Here is a 13523-nt window from a genome sequence, read left to right as displayed (position 1 = left end):
TGTGCATAATTATTAGGCAGTTTCTCTTTCTCAGGCAAAATGGACCAAAAAAGAGATTTAACGGACTCTGAAAAGTCAAAAATTGTAAAAAGTCTTTCAGAGGGATGCAGCACTCTTGAAATTGCTAAGATATTGGGGCGTGACCACAGAACCATCAAACGTTTTGTTGCAAATAGCCAACAAGGTCGCAAGAAACGTTATGAGAAAAAAAGACGCAAATTAACTGCCAGAGATTTGAGAAGAATCAAACGTGAAGCTACCAGGAACCCATTATCCTCCAGTTCTGCCATATTCCAGAACTGCAACCTACCCGGAGTGCTCAGAAGTACAAGGTATTCAGTGCTTAAAGACATGGCCAAGGTAAGGAAGGCTGAAACCCGACCACCACTGAACAAAACACACAAGTTGAAACGTCAAGACTGGGCCAAGAAATATCTGAAGACAGATTTTTCAAAGGTTTTATGGATTGATGAGATGAGAAACCCCCCCTTTCTGAAACCCCCACCCCTCCCCCTTAATATACTCCAGTCAGAATTCTCCCCGTTTCTGACGTCAAAAACTGGAAAGCCAGAAGCTTCCACTGTGCAGGCCACACCCCTATTTCTTATTGGTCCACGGCCCGAGATCCTCTCGAAAAATATTCCTTCATCCCCGTGTTGTTTGCTTGTTGCTAAGCGACAAGATGCCTGTAATACAGAAAAGCATGGTGATTGTTGCATAATCCACTCATTTATCTTAACCACAGCAGTCTATGCCTCGTTTTTAATAACACAACGGATAGGAAGCTACTTGTGGGTTTTTTCAAACAGTGAAACTGAAAGAAATGTCTTTATTGGTATTTTTGCCTGACTGGTGTATAGCTATTAGCTTTGGGACAAGCATTCAGCTTTTGCGCATAAAAACATATTTCTATCCCCCACACCAGTCTGGAAATGCCTCGTTTTTAACAGGACAAAGGATTGGAAGTTAATAGTGTAGTCAAGTCAACTTTGAAGATCATTTTTTCACTGATTTTAGTGGTATTTTTAGCCGGTAGCTCCCGAGCTAGCTTCGCAGTAGCCACCATCTTATGCAGCATTTTTATTGCGAACATAAGTCAGTGCATCTGTATGAACATAGTCTTTCATGTAGACAAGGATAGGTCATGTCAAACTGTTCAAAGTGTGTTACTAGCACTAGACTTGGTTCTTCTCATGGGTAGGCTAACTGCGCTAACAGGCCCAGCAAATACGTCATCATTGTTTACAAACAGACAGAGGGCGAGGCGTTTCTGGCTTCGCTTCCGGACAGGGGGCGGGGGCAGCTCAAAGATTGTATATTTACGAGGGGAGCTGCTGCTCTTTTTAAAAAATAGGCCATTGTGAGATTAGCTGAACATCAGCATAGTGCAATACATTATCTGAAAGTTTTTTTCAGCAAACAATTAAAGAAAAACGTATTAGGGACCACTAAGACCATATAATATGGTGTATAATAGAACCAAAAAGTGTATAATATGGGAGCTTTAAAGATGAGCTAGTTGGACCTTTTCGGGTTGAAGATGGCCTCAAAATCAACTCCCAAACCTACTGCCAGTTTCTGGAAGATACTTTCTTCAAGCAGTGGTACAGGAAAAAGTCTGCATCTTTCAAGAAGACCATGATTTTTATGCAGGACAAAGCTCCATCACATGCATCGAAGTACTCAATTGCATGGCTTGCCAGTAAAGGCCTTAAGGATGTAAAAATAATGACATGACCCCCTTCCTCACCTGACTTAAACCCTATTGAGAACCTGTGGGCCCTGCTAAAACGGGATATTTACAGTGAAGGAAATCAGTACACCTCTCGGAACAGTGTCTGGGAGGCTGTGGTTGCTGCTGCACAAAAAGTTGATCTTCAACAGATCAAGAAACTGACAGACTCCATGAATGGAAGGCTTGTGACAGTTATTGAAAAGAAGGGTGGCTATATTGGTCACAGATTTTTTTTTTTACATGTCGGACATTTTTATTTGTAAACTTTGAGTTGTTTTATTCTCACTTTAACAGATGAAAATAAACAAGTGAGATGGGAAAATGTGTTTTTTTATTTAGTTGCAGAATAATTCTGCATACTAATAGTTACCTAATAATAGCAAAACATATACAGTATATATTCTCGTAAGAAAGACAAAACCTCACTTGTACTTTCGTAAACATTCAGGTTTAGGTTCATTAGCATTTTGGATTGACCGAGAGCACTGTAGTTGTTCAATAATAAAATTAATCCTCAAAAATACAACTTGCCTAATAATTGTGCACACTATCGAGACCTCAAGTGTTCAATATAATACCACAATTTTTTTTTAATTGTTGCCATGATATACTGTATGTACATGTTTAACAAACTCATATCATATATATTATATTATTACTATTTGTTTATATTGAGGTTATTTAAATTCCACAGACTGACATTTATCTTTGGGGCTCCATAGGAACCATATGTTAAACTCTACATTTACCGCGTTGTACTTTTTGTAATGAACTTTTTATCATCTTTTGTTTTTAGCTAGAACCTGAGACACACTAACATCCAGTGAGACTAAGCCAGTGGATACAGAGCAGATTGAGCGTGGGAAAGAGAGGGAAAGAGCAGAAGAACCGGGTCAAAGCAGAGGAGCAGTACGCACCATTTGCCGCTTCCATCTGGATTTGCTTCAGACAGAAAACAGCATTCTAAAATCCCTGTCCAATTAATTTTACTAGTTTACTTACTGTGTATTGAGTTTACTGTGTTTATTAAAACGGTTTGTTTTTGTGAAAACATCAAGTTGTTCTGATTACTATCTTACATGAATAGTGGTTCACATGTGCTAAAATGTATGGGAGTGATACTAAGGTCTAAAATTGTGGCATTGGTTTTATGTTATATGATAACATGCTCAGAATTACAATGCTAACATGGTGATGGTTGCGATGTATACTGCGTACACCCTTTTGTTTCAACACTTCAGTCCTTAAACGAGGGGGACTAAGTATCAAAAGAGCTAAGGTTCCTGCTCACTGTTCTGCCAATATAGACATTAGCAACCTCAAATATACTTAGTGTAAACAGCTAAGAGTCTGCACTTTAAGCTGCAGTTATTGCTTCATTTTAAATCCAATGTGTTGGTGGGGCAAAGCGTTATTAACAAACCCCACTGTCGACACTGAGCCTGATATCTTTAAAACCAATAAGAATCAAGCTAAAGCAGATTGCTTTGTCTTAACCAATGGTCCTGAATATCTGACGGCGACCGTATTTTAATTGTTGAAACCATCTATTGCTCGCTCAGTGAATTGCTTGAGAGGCTTTCAGACATCTTATCATGTTGAAAGCTCAGACACATAACTGTTTGAATGGTCTAAATAATTACGGAGTTTAAGAACGCTGTGTGAAATGTACTGATGCCACTGGGAAACATACTAATGCAGTTATCTTACAATCATAGTCTCAGGTGGCTGATGAGCTGATTAGTTTTTTGCTAATTAGCATTTCTCGTGTTTTTCCATAAGGTAAAGGCATGACGATGATGTCCAAACAGCAGCTTAATGACAGAGGTACACAGAGGAGGCTCAATTGCACATTTGACAAACAATGTTAGATTTGTGAATCACAATAGCACGTTGGCAGTAAGAATGACGTCAAAGTGCCACTCCAGAAAGGTAGTCTGCACTGTACCATGAAACTGGAGCACTCACCATACACAAACACATGAGTTAGGGAGGTAAGGGAAAGATTGTGGTTATGTATGAATGATAATAAACATGCTTCAAATGTGGACTTTTTCTGTATCAAACTAGGCACAATGTAGTTTAAATATAACCATAAAGAGCTTTGTAAAGTCGTATACTGTATAGATATTTACACGCGTGTATATATTGTATACATTGCACGATTGAGTATGTTGTCAGAAAATAAATTGTCAGAAAAAAAAATTAAACTCAATGAAAATGTATTTGATATTGTCAGTGTTTGCATTTGCCACTTTGATTACATGAAGTCAACTGAACGTACACTTTACGTGTACTCATGCTGGGATAAGGTATTCATTCAAAACATTTGCTGATGCAAATTATTTATATTCATGAACATCATTTCTGGTAGGTAGTATTTTATTTCTAAAAATACAATTTGGGTCCCAATTAAATGAACATGAGGAAAACGCGAGTCAATACTGGGAAAGTGTAGACAGCTGTATCGATTAAAATGGAAGCCTATCCGTCCCAACAGAAAAGTGTGGGATGGACAACTGAAAAAAGCATGGCTGACATATCCTGTGTTTTGACAGCCTGTCAAGGTCAGGGTGGTGGATGGATGTGTGGCAACAGAGGCTGGAGGTTGCATCACATCACAATGCAACACTTACTGTTTTCTGCAATGTTTAAACCAAGCATTTTTATGTTGTAGTAGCGTTACAATTAAAGCTTTTGATCAGATTCCACCATTATGTGTACAGATGATGAGCATAATCATGTATTATGTGAAAAGGTGTCTTGCACTCACAAACTAAAGAAAATGGTCTCCTCACTAAATATCCGCTCAGCTGTACTGAGTGTGTTATGGCGCTTTTACACCTGCCGTTTTTTGGTTTCCACACAGGCAAAACTGATGCAGTTAAAGCCACTACGAGTAACATGGCACGTTGGCGGCCCCTTTGGACAAAAGCGGTAGTATTTTTACGACGCCAGCTGTCGTGAAGCTGTTTTCTAGCGCGTGCCGGGCGTGCGAGATTCGAATGATCAGGAAGCAATATAGTGCATGTCCGTGTGTTGAAAGTGTGAGGGCACCGGACTCTTTTCGGCTCCGTGAGAGTGGTTAGTGACACAGCATCAACTAATGCCAGTCAGTGCTACACACACCTGATTGCAATGAGTTGATGCCGTGTCACCTCTCACGGAGCTGAAAGAGTCCGTGTCCTCACACAAAGCGAATGAACGAGCAGTTAGTATGGATCACGATGAGGTAATGTGTTTATGTTGTAAATAATGACTATTTCAGATGAATAATGGTCATCTGATGATGCTGGTGAGGCAAAGTAAACTTTGTTTTAGTAGGCTACCGCTCACTCATTTAGGAGTATTCGCTCCCGTGAAATTGTGTATATACGTTGCTTGGCAACGCCCTCCCGCCCGCCTATCACTCTCCCTTTTAGCTTTTCTTCATTGCATTTTCTTTTTTTTCTTTGATGGTTCAGCCCCGTTATCAGTCATTATGACGACAAATAACTGTCTCAAACAAGGCTCCCGCTCCCCTTCCCTCACCTGGAGGGATAGGCTTCTCAAATCGCGTTGCAGCGCCACACTGAAATCTGCGACCAATACGGATATGTGACCATAGAGCCTGCACGAGCGAACCGAAAATCGGACTGGGTGTACGACCAGACCAAAAGCAGTAATAAAAACGTCTTTCTTTGCACTGATGGTAATTTATGATTATGAGAGGAAACATGAGGCTGTTTAAAAGATATTTAAATGTTACTCGGAGCTGCTTTAACTAGAGAATATGAATACGAGAATATGATGTTATTTAGAGGTATATGTTCACAAGGAGGCTGGTAACATTTAAACTTGAACATCAACCCTGAGTTTACTTTCTTAATTGAGAAGGGCAAATATGAAAAGACTCCGTCAATCAGACCTCACGCTTTGTGAGACTGGGGGCCTCTCCGAATAGTCTTTTTTGCATAGGAAACACAGGTTGCGTTTCGAATCGCATACTTTCTACTATATAGTATGTAGAAAAAAGATTTAGGATGTCCCGATTCTTGTGGCCAGATTTAGGATGGTTATTGTGTTGGAGATGAATACCATGTACTTTTTGAGTGTAAAAATGTGGATGTAATGTATTTTAGAAAAAAGTATCTGCCAAATTATTATGTTTATTTTCCATCCATGACCAAACTGATTTCACTTTTGAGGGCAAGTAGGCCAGGGGTTATTGTTAAAATAGGTGCCTTTTTGAGAAATGTTTTGCCATTGTTTAAGTGATGTTTTTGTTTTGTTTTGTTTTGTTTTTCCTTGCCGTGCACCATTGTTTTGTTTTGTAATGATTTCAGTTGAATTGTGTGCTCCATGCCATGTGCTATGGCCGTGAGCCGTAATAAATAAATGAAAAAAAAAAAAAAAAAAGAAGTACCCGGATGTCCTACTTCATGCGGCCAAGATTGTTAGTGTTGAAAAGTGCATCCTATTTGGGCGATTCTGACCCACAATCCAGTGCGCACGTGAAGTGACGTAACATCGACGAAGCCTCCATATGAAAACAAACGGGGATGCGACGGATATAAAAGCAAGAGGCAAGATCAAGGCGCGATGTTATGATGAAATAAGATAGAAAAGTATGTCCCAATAGTATGCCTACTGCATCCTAACTAGATTCTTTTTATCGTCGGATGTAGTATGTAGAATAGAAAAAAGAAAGAGTATGCGATTCGGAACGCAACCACACTTTCCTATCGAGATGAACCGGAAGTACTCGGCGGATAGGTGATTCGAATTCTCAAAATGCTTAGGAAAGGAGCCTCGATCCATCCTTTAACCCTCCTTTAGCATAGGTTACCCCAGACCAACCTATGCGAAAGGAAAGGAGATAGTGGTATCCCATAATCCTTTACGGCGGGAATATTTAAAGCAACAAGCCACCGACGGAGTTTACCGACTCTACACGAATACGAACGAGAGGTAAAACAGAAGCGAGGAGAAGATTATAGAGAGTGCTCATGGAGAAGAAGCGAAGAATCCCAAGTAAGTTACATTTCAAAACAATATCTTACGCTGTTATTAAACTGCTGTGATTAAAAAAGAAAAGGGTAGACCACACACATGTGGCATTTTATAGTTTTGTTTATTTGAAGCTAGCGTGATTCTTGTTGTTCGGAATTTGTACCTTCATGGTTGAATGCACTTACTGGAAGTCGCTTTGGATAAAAGCGTCAGCTAAATAAAATGTAGGCTAATGTAATGTAATTTACACGCTTGTGTGGACGTTGCCTGATTGCATGTGCGATCAGACGCTCTTAAAATTGTTTGAAGAAATTAAATGGGAATGCATTGATAACACTGCTATGGGTATGCTTTATGTTTATGCCCTCCGTAATTTGCTGTAGTTTCAGATGATGATACCCACTCCATTATCAAGGCGAGAGTGGCCCTTGATGGACTGTTCGCTGGGCGGAAGAGAACCGTGAAGGACGCCTGGAAGTAAGTCACACGTGCCCCTAGGCTATAGTTGGAATTTACATTATCGTGGCAGTGTTCATAGTTCAAAGTTTAGTTCATACATGCATAGTTATACAAATGTATTTAGCCTATGGTCCCAAATCTCACTAGTTGTTAGTACTGGTAGCCTTATAAAATGGTCATGCTTAATAATTTTTCTCAACTAGTTCATGCACAGTTCTGCTTTGTGGGGCGGACCCATTAACTAATGCTTATTCTCACCCACAGAAAGGTGGTTAAAGAGGCTGGGCTGGAGGCCCCACTCCAGGCATCCAAAAAGTGGGATAACTTGAAAAGTAAATATAAGGTATAAGCTCTTGCACATTAGCTCATCATACCATTGTGTTGTATTCATGTGTTCAATCTTCAGCTCATTGGTCAGTGCATTCAGCAAAACAATTCTTAACATGTAATTTATGTGATTCAGGAATTGAAGAACCCCTCCCCCCCCACTGGGACTGGCACTGATGGTGGGGAGGCAACAGCAGCAACATGGCCGTAGTTTGGTGTGATGCACGACCTCATTGGGGGGAGTGCATCCATCAAACCACCCATCCTCATTGGCTCCCTAGAGCCAGAGGAGGAAGCTGGCCCTTCGCAGTAGGTGGGTGAGGAGGAAGCTAGCCCTTCGCAGCAGGCGGACCGTGAGGAGGAAGATGGCCCTTCTCAGCAGGCGACAGCAGCAACATGGCCGTAGTTTGGTGTGATGCACGACCTCATTGGGGGGAGTGCATCCATCAAACCACCCATCCTCATTGGCTCCCTAGAGCCAGAGGAGGAAGCTGGCCCTTCGCAGCAGGTGGGTGAGGAGGAAGCTAGCCCTTCGCAGCAGGTGGGTGAGGAGGAAGCTGGCCCTTCTCAGCAGACGGACCGTGAGGAGGAAGCTGGCCCTTCTCAGCAGGAGGACAGTGAGGAGGAAGCTGGCCCTTCTCAGCAGGAGGACAGTGAGGAGGAAGCTGGCCCTTCTCAGCAGGAGGACAGTGAGGAGGAAGCTAGCCCTTCTCAGCAGGAGGACAGTGAGGAGGAAGCTGGCCCTTCTCAGCAGGCGGGTGAGGAGGAAGCTGGCCCTTCTCAGCAGGTGGGTGAGGAGGAAGCTGGCCCTTCTCAGCAGGAGGACAGTGAGGAGGAAGCTGGCCCTTCTCAGCAGGAGGACAGTGAGGAGGAAGCTGGCCCTTCTAAGCAGGCGGACCGTGAGGAGGAAGCTAGCCCTTCTAAGCAGGCGGACCGTGAGGAGGAAGCTGGCCCTTCTCAGCAGGCGGGTGAGGAGGAAGCTGGCCCTTCTAAGCAGGAGGACAGTGAGGAGGAAGCTGGCCCTTCTCAGCAGGCGGGTGAGGAGGAAGCTAGCCCTTCTAAGCAGGAGGACAGTGAGGAGGAAGCTGGCCCTTCTCAGCAGGCGGTCTGTGAGGAGGAAGCTGGCCCTTCTAAGCAGGCGGACCGTGAGGAGGAAGCTGGCCCTTCTCAGCAGGCGGGTGATGACCAAGAGGCTCCACCAGCCAAAAAATAAATAAAAAGGGGGAGCGGGAGGGAAGGAGGCATGTTGAGGTTCCTCAAAAGTCAAGCATTGAAAGACGAAGCCTGTGACAAGGTGCTCACAGCTCAAAATTAGCGTTTTTGGGATTTATTTTCAGATTTGGTTAAAAAGAATAAATTATCTTTTCTGCTAATTCAGTGGTACCTAGGTCTTGCTTGGGGGGTGATGCATTTCTGATTCATGTCCAAACACAAAGAAATGGTAGCGTGGATCCACTCAAATCTAGAAAGATTCAAATTGTGCTCTCAGGAGAACTCTACCATTATAATCACAATCCTATCTGGTGGAACTTTCTTCCATTCTTACACACGTGAGAATGGAAGAAAGCGGGCACCGTCATTTACCGCGGAGGAGATGGGCGTCTTAGTGGACAAGGTCTGGCAGCGCCGGGGAGTTTTATTCGGGGGAACAAGGGGCAAAAAGAACATCACGGTGAAGAACCGTGTTAGGCAGGCCATAGCCGAAAATATGTCCCCCTCCAGCCCATGTGGCCTGCGTGACAGGCGCGCTGTGAGGAAGAAGTGGCAGGAGTTCTAGAACCAAACAAAAAGGAAGAGTGCAAAGGTTTCACTAATCAATCTCCCTTCGTTGCAGGTGATGCAGACGCCCAGTAAAGACAGCGCGGAGTAACCCCTCCCCCATATGGTTTCAATAAACTACTTTTAAACTCCTTTTCAACCATGTATTGTGTGGATCATTTTGCATTGAAATGAGGGTATCAAACCTAGCAACAAAAAGTCCCAGGCAATTTGTAATTTATCTAAGCGTAGGTTAATGACGTGTGCGTATTGTGTGCCCTTTCAACACAGCATGTTTTGCTGCTAATTTCCCACTTGTTACATGGTCACCTCAGAAACGTGGACACTATAGGCTACTCCCACATACTGTATGCAACAATACTTCCTTAACATTCCAGTGCCAGACTTTCAGGTAAAGCACCCGGACACTGCAGCAATAATCATAGTGTGCAGGATGTTACATGTAGCCTACATCTGCTGGTTTTGTTTATTTATTTCAGCCTTCAGGCCTGACAGTTGATATGGGTGATGTGGTGGTTGTGGGTTTATGGTTTAGTGCACAGTGCTTGGTGACTGGTGGTAAAGAGGTAGGGGCTGGGGTTGTTGGACCTCAGAAGAGGTTGATATGTTCCTAAAAATGCTGCGCAGCCAGGGGCTGCATCTCCGGGCTGAAGGGAAAATTGCAGCGGGTTGCTCTGGATGTGTGGAGACACCAGAGTGATCAGCCGTTGGATTTCCGCACGGGGCAGCCGGTACTTTGCCTGGACGGCCCGGTCTGATAGCACGTCCAGTGGGGAGAAGTGCCGACGCACGTTTGCATTTATGTAAACCGTCTGGCTTCGCGCACGGCGAGGCTGTTGGTTCGCAGCGAATGTGTTGTATTACAGCCATGGTTTCTCACATGCGCGGACTTTGGCAACGCCTTTATAGCAGGTGGAGCCGCTCTGGATGAGGTTCAGCTGAGTTCAATTAAATCTGTTTCCTTGATATCTGTGAAATGCCACAGGGTTGTTGATGTTTTTTTTATGTGTAGTACTATAAACTCTGTGTGGAAAACGTAAACGTTTAATTAATTAAAAAAATGTTTTCTCTATTATTAGTCTATGTTTCTTGCGCCAGTGGTCCGCATTGAGCATTGTTTTATTCTGTTTGTAATCATGTGATTGTGGGATTGTTTGAAGATGGGCTAATTCGGATGTGCCAGCCTACCACTCAGCTGGGTCATTTGAGTTTGGGGCAATGTACTTCAGCACTGTTGGGCTGTACTTTAGAAGTATGAAGGCCATAAACTGCAGTTTGAATAAACTATTACTACGTCAGAATGTGTAAAGTAAATATAAACTGGTTCCACTTTAAGGTTTGTCCGCGGGCCGTAGTTTGGACACCCCTGCCTTATATGAAAGCTAGCCCCCTAATCCAACACTACCACTATTATTCCCGTATGACAAAAACCTATATAACCAGCAGCCAAATAATACAAAGGTATAAATACAGTGTGTTCTGTGTAAATACAGCGAATAACATGAATTCTTGTGATTTTGCTCTGCCTCACTACATAATATTCAAACTTGGCAGAGACATTGGAAACACATTTTGCTATGCTTTTGATCTAGAATTTTAGCTTCATCAGCATAATTTCACAGAGATATGATTTATAGTAAAAAAAAGTTAGGTATTACTAGCCAGCTAAAAAGATTTAACTTTATCTTCTGCCGATTATGCATTTATGGACACTTATAATCTAACAGGTTACATAAAAGGAGAAGTTATGCTCCTTCTCCAATGAGAGATGTTATTACAAAAACAGTAGGTGTCACAATCACATGTCAACTCACCACGACCTCTGCTGCGTTGAGTCTCCAAAATGTGTTCTGTTGATGGTGCAGGGACACCACTGAGAGTCCCAAGTCGTCGGGGGTCATCTGGTCTCATTGTTCTTTTCCGAGGCATGCCCTTCCCTGCCGCCAACTGGTCCAACTTGCAGCGTATGATGGCACACTGGAGGTCTTTTATGTACTCATAACTCTTCTTGACCTTCTTTATGTACAGACAGTAGCCACCGCTTTTTTTGTTGTACATTTTGTGGTAGCTGACAGAGGACACAAAAAGTACAGTTACTAACAAATAAAAATGTGGTAAGTTGATATTAGAGGTGTTTTACTTTATAAGGAGAATAAACAAAAGATATATAGACTATCGAGGAACAATATAGTTAATTCCTCAAATAATAAATGTTCAAACAGACTTCAGACTTAAACTCATTGTCGTTGTACCCTCAACAACCATGTCACGCCCAGTGGGGGAAAAAAATGTATTATGACATGAGGTGGTAGGCCCTGTCAGCGGTCAACCGACTTTTTAGAGTGCAGCATGAAGTGCTGTAAAATGAAAATTGAATACTCTACATGTTCCTACTTTACACTGTTACTTATATTACAGTTAATATCAAAGAATTCAGTTCTCGACACAGTAAACAGCATGCAGTGTGTCTGATTGGCTGGACATGAAGGGGGGGAAGGCTCAGACTTTCTGAAAAGGAAGTGATTGACTCAACAGGTGGGGAGGGGTCAACGCATAAGACAATAGACAAGGCGTCTCCTGTCTGGAAGCTGTAGAATAAAGGTACGAACACACTGCACATCGCCGCGCGGCGAGTTTCAATAGAAAGTCAATGTATTTCGAGCGCCGCCGCGCGAACGGTTCACGCGGCGCGGCCGCCGCAGAAGTTGAAAATATTGAACTTTTCGCTGCCGGCCGCGCCGCGATAGCCAATCAGCGTTGAGCTCCTCCCGACGTCACTCACTTCGGGACCACGTGCACACTCAATGAGTCACCGGGCGGCGGCGGACACAAATGAGCCAAAATGATCACGCGGCGCGGAACCTGGAATTCGCGCGGCCAACCGCCGCGCCGCGGAGTGCAGTGTGTTCGTACCTTAAGCATTCATTAGATTCAAAGGAGTGCTGTGTATGTGGGGGGTGGGAGTGAAGGTGGGGTGACAAAACACAGATGTAATAGTGTATTGCTATAGAAAAGGTGTTACCTGGATGAAAAGGTATGGGGAAGAAACCAGTGGCAGTTGATTATGCAAATGACACCAAAGGAGGGGTACTCCTCCACCACCATACAGACACAGTACTTCGGCATGACCAGTAGGTTGGTGGGCCCCTTCAATGTGGAAAAGCTAAACACTCACTACTAGGGGTTTTACCTTCCAAAAATACAATTGCACAGCTGTGCAATCTTATTTATTGCAAATGCCACACTTATAAGTGACTGCTGTAAAGGTTTTTGCTTTGCTATGATTTTTTGGAACAGCACCCAATTACACACCAAATCTACTGATTATCTCTTCAAGGGGGAGTCAGAATTATGAATTTTAGTGTTTTAAACATCAACATACCTGTATTTGCCATCTGCCTTCACATAGTAGGGTCGGCTGCAGTGTTCATTGTAGTCGAGGGCAGCTAAAAGTGTTCGGGCCGCATACACAGGTGGTACGAAGGAGTTCCGTTTTGATGCGTACATCAGAACGTGTGCATGAAAACACTCCAGGGCACCAGTGGACCTGGCATCAGAGAGGGAGGAAAAATTAAATATATGATTGGATACATAACTTCAACAAAAACAATTATTACTAAATAGTAATGTAGTTTCAATCTATTATTCCAAAGTTCACAAGAGCTGAATTTCTTGACATTCTGTAGAAGGCCATTATTGTATGTACTGTACAATAATAAATGTTACTAGTACAACACATCTAAACAAAATCTTATTATATTGAAGGCTGACTCATTACCTAAAGGTCAAGTACTTGGAAATCGTCTTTGTCCACCTCTCATTCAACATCAGTTCAGTCAGTTTGCAGTGTGCAGTGGTTCCCTTAAGGTGCGAACACACTAGGCACTCTACACGCGTACAGACGCGTATAAAATCGGCCGTTTTTCCATAGGGAACCATTGGTTTATGCGCGTACATGGCGCGTAGGTGCGCCACTTGCGCTAAAGCAACATTTTAGCCGCGTATCTACGCGCCTACGCGAGGAGTTCAAAAAATTTAACTTTTTACGCTCATACGCGTGACGATTAGCCGCGTTGGCCAATCAGCGTTGGGCTTGACCCGACGTCACATACATTGGCACGGTCGGAGAACAGTGTACACAGAGGAGGAAAATGTATTGCGGGCGGCCGGTGCTGTATGAAGCCGCTCGGGGTTAGAAGACGTGGGGAAAGTAAACCAGGAGAATGGACTT

Source organism: Ammodytes marinus (genome assembly GCF_949987685.1).
Source record: "Ammodytes marinus genome assembly, chromosome: 20".
Lineage (NCBI taxonomy): Eukaryota > Metazoa > Chordata > Actinopteri > Uranoscopiformes > Ammodytidae > Ammodytes > Ammodytes marinus.
This window is presented reverse-complemented; position numbering follows the sequence as displayed.